The 6,000-nt window shown below is 41.1% G+C and overlaps 1 protein-coding gene across 1 annotated transcript in view; it reads left to right on the top strand.

Annotated features, from left to right (window-relative positions):
- Positions 1-639: 639 nt before the first annotated feature.
- LOC114650456 (serine protease 23-like) overlaps positions 640-6,000 on the top strand; it is a 34,873-nt gene continuing 29,512 nt past the window's right edge. Inside the window, exon 1 of the mRNA XM_028800101.2 lies at positions 640-1,316. The gene's annotated coding sequence lies outside the window, so the exon portion shown is untranslated. The remainder of the gene's footprint in view (positions 1,317-6,000) is intronic.

Below are 6,000 nucleotides of genomic sequence, written 5' to 3'. Positions count from 1 at the left end.
GATTTGTGCCAATTTTTACAGAACAGTTTACTAACCGCACTGAGATCCACACACATATCACTGGTTAAATGCCTGTTCTGGCCTCCCCAATGCTTCACTCCCAGATTTTCCTTGATGGTCTCCCCTCCAAGTATTGGCTGGGCCCAAACATACTTAACTTCAGGTGGATTATATAATCTGAAGTGCAGGTGGCTGCTGGGTAATAGTGAGCACTGGCTTTTTTAAACAGGTCATCTGCAGTGGAACACTCCAGAATCTCACTTACCTCCTTTTTCGGTCAGAGAATTATAATAAAAAAATGTCTGTTGATGAGAATTCTGCAGGGATTAAATAGTTTGTCATCACTGTTTGGTGATCTTCCAGTACTTATTTCAAGTGCAACATTTTCCACCATCTGGAAGGGCTTGTTTTAGGACTATGGGAAAGTGATGATATAGAGATGCCTACAGCAATGTTTCTTTTTTGAAAGATTTAGCTTTTTACCAGCATTCTACAGTCACATTTCTGAATCTGTGCCTTCATGATCAGAGGTCATCTATCTTGAAAATAAACACTCCAGTCACAGTTTAGCACACACCATATTTAAGATGCTGCAGATACATAAACCTGCTAAATTGCTATGCCAGAATCTGTTGGGCAAAGTATGCAGGAAGTTCAATGTTCAGGCTCAACGGATACAGAAGCTTGTCATCTTTGGGAGTATTTAGCGTTTGCATTGGGACTTTGCGCACACACTTCAAACACAAAATAACACGACAGCAACCAGGCAACATTTTCTTATAAACACAACGACAACCTAACAGCAGTAAGGCTCAATCGTGATTTGGCTTTATGTCAAATTAAGGACACCCACTTGGAATTTTCAGTCTGCCAAGTTTTGTACTCTATGGAGCTGCAGCAACATGAAGATGTGACCCCCCGGCCTCACTACGTCCCTCCCTCCGTCCTTTCATACTTCACCAGAATAGCCCCTCCAGCACCAGCAACACCAGCACCACTCCCACCCGGATCTTCAGCGTGATCAGTCCGTTCTCGGCGCTGTCTCGCGTCACGTGTCCCCCCAGTGGTGTGGAAGCGGGGCACCTGGTACCCATAGTTACGCTATAGCAAACGAGCGATTCAACTGAGGAAATGAGTCGCAGGGAAAAGTCAGTATACAGGATTTCCTAAGGGTTCAAAAGACGACAGGACTCCCCCTTACTTCTCAATATTTCCAAGGAGCTGTCATTTCGCCCATGCTCCGCCACAACTTCATTCCCTGGCGATAAGACGAGGGGCAGCGCTGCGACGCCGACTCTTTCAGTGGATGTGAAGAGGTAAGCGCGAGTTGCGCGAGCGCGGCTTCGGTTATTAAAGTGCACGCCAGCGACGGGCTCAGAAAGGAGGTGGGGAGTGAGGACTGGGGGAATTGTCGGAAAAAGCCTCCGGTCTCGCGATTTAGCGAATGTCTTAAAAATAACTCGAAATAAAGTGAACGCTAATCCAATATAGGAGGCAGTGCGTTCTGATAAAGACTGTTCAAACGAGCGGCGGCGGCAAACAGTTTTCGCTGGGATGTAAAAGAACTTCGATCCGAAACTTTTGTTTTAGTGATATATTAATTAAATACGCTAAACATTTACTTCAGTTCATCAAAGCCTGGCGACTTATATAGATCAACTCCTCAGCTGTGCACATATGCTTCTCAACATTACTGAGAATCAGAAAGAATGCCTGCTTTCACGTCAGAAAAAATATTCTGTGCAAACCTTTCAATATAAAATGACAAATTATGTGTGCATTTTAAGTGAGTTGTACCGTAGACATTCTCATTACTACCCATAGAAAAGAAGACCGCTACACATTTTAAAATATAGTTAACTTACATTCACTACGAACGCTTAAAGAGTGTGCAAATGTATAGTCAGCTTGTGCGGTATTTCGGTATATAATTTTGGCGTTGAATTGGTCATTCCTGATCTGGTTTCGTTCTGTTTTGGCTTTGCATATTCTTCTAGTGTTTTACATGACTTGCACCAGTACCTCAACAACAGGCGTGTTTAACTCTAAATTTGTTCGGTCTGAGTCGCCATGGAAGAGCAGGCGTCCCGTTCTGGGTTAGTTTTTACCTTGCGCCCGGCTACATGCAACTACATAACTGCAAAACGCATTTTCCATTAGTTCATATATACCCGTTTGTCACACTGAAACTCCAGCTTATATTATTTTATGAAATGTAACCAAAAATCCGGTATAAAATCTGCCAAGACCGGTCGCGTTTTTTGTTAATGACGCAGCATTGGAAACTGCGAATGCTACTGTTAATTACAAGAAGGGCAGCACATAATAATGTGTTTAGATTCTTGATTCCAAATATTTTAATAGGCATCCCGTTACAAATCTAATTATAACCTGTGCAAGAAGATACTTTAGTTTTCTCGTTCTTGGCTTGGGCACACTGAGGAGAAATAGACCAATGCAGCAGGCGTATAATAAAAATAATCTTCTTAGTAAACCAAATAGTCGTGCAGTATGTCTTTTATGCTGAGCAGAACTGTTCCAGAAAGCCCATTGATTTTACATTTTCAGCATAGTCTGAAACAGATCAGACTGTGGAGAGGGTTTAATCGCCTTTTCATTAAAGTAAAAATCTGAACAATGCGGCGCTTACATTCCAGCAAAAGTGTTTATAATTGAGAATTTCGAACAGCTTGCCCCAAAATGCTCTTTATGTGGGACTTCGTTAATTTGGTGATCTTTTCTCGGTATTCATTGCCCACAGTTGCTGAAATGTCATGCATATAAAATACAATGTGAGAGCCGGCAGGCGTACAGTGGTCCAATTGTTTTTTTTCTTTTTAATAAAGCTCTGCACAGTCTGTCGTTTTGCCGGAGCTTTTAACAAAGCAGACCGCTAACCGTTATCCATGTCAAGATTCCTCCTGATTTCTGTGTATACATCTGCTGTAAAATGCAAGCAGAACACAAACAGACCTGCTACGTTTTGCCATCTATTGGGCCAAAGATGCGTTCGCTAACTTTCAATACAGACAAACGCGCCGCCTTTGTGCGACCTTACTAAGCACGAATCTGTCGCTCATGTGCGTGTGCGAAATGGGAAGCCTTCATACGTATTCCTCTCCAGTCCACTGACCATTTTTGGACAAGTTACCTCTACATAGTCAGATTTAGATTCCCAGCTGAAACTCCGTAAATAAAAGAGGTGAGCAGCATTCATTTTTCATTAATACATATCTGGGTCACCTAGAAGGCTCTTCTGTCAAGCCGCAGCTTTCAGTATTTATAAAACACAGACGTTTAAGTCACAGCCAACGTTTTGAGTGCACATCTACAGCAATCCAAATCATAGTATCTCAGTGTCCTGACCAAATTAGTCGCCGGTGAAAGCCAGTTTACAGTGCCGCAACTTTGTGGAGAAAGCAAATTGAAACCTTTCTTCAAACGAATACTTATCCCCAAATATGATAATCTAGGAACTGAATGAAACGTCGGGTGGTATTCCTGAGTTGAGACGTTAATTTCTAGTACAGTATTTTTCAAACTCGTAAATGGGTTAGACAATACAGTATACAAATTTTAAACATGTTCCTTTAAGATATACAGTTTATTGTGCAATTCAGTATTTATTGTGTAACACGTTTTCACTCAGTACAATATGTATGTTTATTCCACCAATAGATTTATTTTCAAATTTCCAAGCATGGTAGGGCCGGGTGCAAGTCCATAACAGAACCAACTTACGGACACACCAAAATTCACTCAAAAGGTCAATTTAAACTCACCATGTAACACTTAACCATCCATTAATTTTCTTAACCCGATTATCAAAGGAAGGGTTGCATGACAGCTGGAGCCTATTCCAACAATCATCGGGAACAAGGCAGACATATACACAAACACCCACACACACACATTAGGCCCAGTTTAGCATCAAGTACTGTATTTTTGAGATGCTGAAGAGAAAGCCATGCAGACCCGTAGAGAGCATGTAAACACCTCTCAGACAGTAGATTCTACCCTACATTCTTTTATTAAGGGTTTTAAGTGATTTCTGATACAATTTCTTGCATTTTCTATATTGGATGTATCAGTAGCATCTGAACATTTAATGCGGTTTTCTCTACAGTTGTGCTTAAGTTGGTGATGGCCATCATTGACTTCCCCATATGCTTTAGTGTGTGTGTGACTTTGTCATATTTGTATTCATGCCCCAGTGTTTTAAACCACTTTGGATGAGTAGTTTACTAATCAAATATCTGTGAACAAGCATGCTAAAAACACACCTTTCTGACACTTGGACAGTGATACATTAAACTCCAGTCAAATGTATGAATGAAGAATGTATTCCTTTTGTTCATTTTTTGTAGCTACATCATCTAATATTATTGTCACAGGGAATCCTGTGGCGGCACGGTGGCGCAGTGGGTAGTGCTGCTGCCTCGCAGTTGGGAGACCTGGGGACCTGGGTTCGCCTCCCGGGTCCTTCCTGCGTGGAGTTTGCATGTTCTCCCCGTGTCTGCGTGGGTTTCCTCCGGGCGCTCCGGTTTCCTCCCACAGTCCAAAGACATGCAGGTTAGGTGGATTGGCGATTCTAAATTGGCCCTAGTGTGTGCTTGGTGTGTGGGTGTGTTTGTGTGTGTCCTGCGGTGGGTTGGCACCCTGCCCAGGATTGGTTCCCTGCCTTGTGCCCTGTGTTGGCTGGGATTGGCTCCAGCAGACCCCCGTGGCCCTGGGTTCGGATTCAGCGGGTTGGATAATGGATGGATGGATGGAATCCTGTCTCAATATCTTTAAGCTCAAGGGAGGAACCAACCTTGGATAGAACACCAATTTATCAGGCAAACCAATCCTTAAGTCAGTTTACAGTTAGCAATTAACAATTAATTTGCCACAAATGTCTGTGAGATTTGGGAGGAAAGTTTTGCTATATGGATAAAAAACATTCGTACATTTTGATATGCATACGTCACATAGACAATGGCTGGGCTGGTATTTTAACTCCTTAAACTGTAAGGCAACAGCACTAACCATTGAGTCGTTACATTTCCCCAGAAGGTGTTGTGGTGATTTTTGTATGTTTAAAGTTTCATGGGGGATTCCTTGCAACAATCAAGTTCACTAGGTGTACAAATTAATCATGCATCAATCATGCATTTTGTACTCTGTGTAGGTTATTTACCAATGGTGGGAGGATAAGGTAAACAGAAAGAGTTGACATTTCAAATATTTATCCTGCTTAGCACTTGTTATACAAGTATATTAACTAGTCGTGGTGCTAATTAAACTTCAGTTCCAAACAATTAATTTCTTTTCCACACCTTTAATGAGGTGAAGTAATACATACAGTATTCTATCACCACTGTGGGCAGAGCTCACCATGTGGTGGTTTCCAGCTGTCCATGACAGATATTGCACTTTTACCTAAAGGAGCTACCCTTTAAAATTGTGTGGGTAGCAGATCCGTCAGATTTCCTGTATCCTTAACGAGGGTACAAATACAAACACATTTCCCTTAACTCAAAAGATGCCCATTAATGTGATTAAATCATTATTCTTAAAGCTAGAATTTCCCCTTGTGTTAACTCCACTTCTATACACACTGTTATGAATTTGTACTTTTTTGTAGTTTTAATTTTAAAGCTAGAAACAGTGAGATATACAATTCCTTATCTGGAGTTATTATGAATCATGCAGGGTCTGTTCCCAAACAAAATTAGACAGTGAGGAAAGCTGTACAAATGGACTTGTATTTGAAAACTGTTGAAAGCACCTGCTCATTTTTCACAGCTTTGCAGACAAACATATTTTCCATCCATTTGTATCAGTCATAGAAATTATGTTATCCATTTGCGTAAAACTTAAACAAAACCAAGCTGTTTCTGTATTCCATCTGCCAGGATCTTATGACATATTCTGTTTAAAGTTGATGACTGTCAGTGTCACGTTTGAAGAAAATAAATGTTAATTTTTTTTTCTTTTCATTCTATACTTTTAGCCCAA

The sequence above is a fragment of the Erpetoichthys calabaricus genome, chromosome 4, assembly GCF_900747795.2.
Source record: "Erpetoichthys calabaricus chromosome 4, fErpCal1.3, whole genome shotgun sequence".
NCBI classification, from domain to species: Eukaryota; Metazoa; Chordata; class Cladistia; order Polypteriformes; family Polypteridae; genus Erpetoichthys; species Erpetoichthys calabaricus.
This window is presented reverse-complemented; position numbering and strand designations above follow the sequence as displayed.